Here is a 1,718-nt window from a genome sequence, read left to right on the forward strand (position 1 = left end):
ATGAAAATCAGGCCACGGTCTCCTGGGTACTATAATCTGATTTCCAAGTTCTTTCCTTGATATATTTATTTGTATATTTGTGGACATTGTATCTATGTGTGTGTTTGTGTACTAATGGAGGATTAATGAACTTCTTCTTCTTTTTTTTTTCTTTACCTTGGTATATCATACTGGTCTTGTTGCTGTTCCTTCACAGTTAGGTGGTTTTCCATCTTCCCTCCCTCCTCCCAGTCTAGCTACACAGTGCATCCTTGAACCATTACCTTACAGCAGCACTACACTTATTCCCCATCCCTAACACCATTCATTCACAGGGTCAAAGTTCTGGTCCACAAACCCTTCCCTCTAGGAAGTTCAATGCCTGTGAAAGAACTTGCAATAAACCAGACCCACTAGGATGGTCAGGTCCAGTAAGATGACGATGGAAAGTAGCAGCTTGTTGGTTGTCACTTTTCTGGACATTGAACGGAGAATCTTTCGACTTTCGCTCAAGTTTTCACTTGTGTTTACAAACCTACTCCTAGTACGTTCCAATGGATCACATTGCTCACCCAGCTCTTCTATGATTTCTGAGCCAATCTAGTCAGTCTCTGTGGCAATCCAATAAGAACACTCAGTACTCTGGGTGGCCTGGTTCAGGCTGTCAGTGCCTTGCAGAAGCAATGCCCTTTGAGACTGTAGCTGATTCATATGCTCATTCTCTACAGCGTCTGTACCATATTTCATGTCTCCTCGGCCCCCAGGTGTGGCTGTCAAAGGTGTGCTTCTCACTTCCCGATGGAGTATAGCAAGGTCTTTCTGGTAGGTTCCAAGCTTAGACATCATAGGGTTACAGAAAGACAGAGGTGCATAATGTCGTTCCTCTTCCATCTCTGCCAACATTTCATTTGCTTCCTGTTGCTTTTCATCAAAATCTCTGATCAGCTTTTTCTTTTCTTCTGCCCCTGCTGTCCCCAGGAGCTGCTCTGGCACCCCTTGCAGGTCTTCATGGAGGCAGCGGAAGATCTGGTAAAGTTTCTCGAAATGCTCCGAGAAGGCAGCAGAGGTGGCCATGGTGCAGGCCACACTCAAGCATCGCCCACCGAGATTTTGGGCACTGGGCCTTCTCCTATCCCGGCTGTCAGCCACGCAGTCTCACAGGTATCATCGCTGGAGACGAGGTGCTTCCGGGCCATGGCAGGGTCCTCTGAACTTCTATATCTGTGGAGAATACTCAGAGTATTTCCTCCAGCCTTAGTAGCATGAGTCTGAAAATGTGTCACAGACAAATATTTAAAGCCTGAATTGCCTTTGAATATTACTTAAAAGGACATGTTAAGGTAATTAAAAATATGAACCCTTAGTCTAGCAGCCTAGGTTAAAATCTCTGCAAATTCTAATTTTATAATTATTTATTATATTATGATTCTCATAATAGAGCACTAGAAAATTCTTCCCTTGGATTACAATGCTAATATGCTTTGTATCTTTTTCTGTCTTATTGTACTGGCTAGATCCTCCAGCTACTGTTGCATAGCAGCAGTAATAGCTAGAATCTTTGTCCTGTTCTTGATTTTAAAGGGAGTGTTTTAAAATAAATTATAATTGTTACTGTATATTTTTTGTTAGATTTTCATTACTAATTGTGCCGGTTAGCAATTCCTTTTTTCTCAGCTCCAAGCGTACACTTTTTTGCCTGCTCTGTGAAAATGGAGATGGGTCCTTTAAATATTTTTCCT

The 1,718-nt window shown here is 42.4% G+C and overlaps 1 pseudogene; it reads right to left on the bottom strand.

Annotated features, from left to right (window-relative positions):
- Positions 1-317: 317 nt before the first annotated feature.
- Positions 318-1,347, bottom strand: LOC102958698 (annotated as a pseudogene).
- Between the last annotated feature and the right edge of the window lie 371 nt (positions 1,348-1,718).

The sequence above is a fragment of the Panthera tigris genome, chromosome F2 (assembly GCF_018350195.1).
Source record: "Panthera tigris isolate Pti1 chromosome F2, P.tigris_Pti1_mat1.1, whole genome shotgun sequence".
NCBI classification, from domain to species: domain Eukaryota; kingdom Metazoa; phylum Chordata; class Mammalia; order Carnivora; family Felidae; genus Panthera; species Panthera tigris.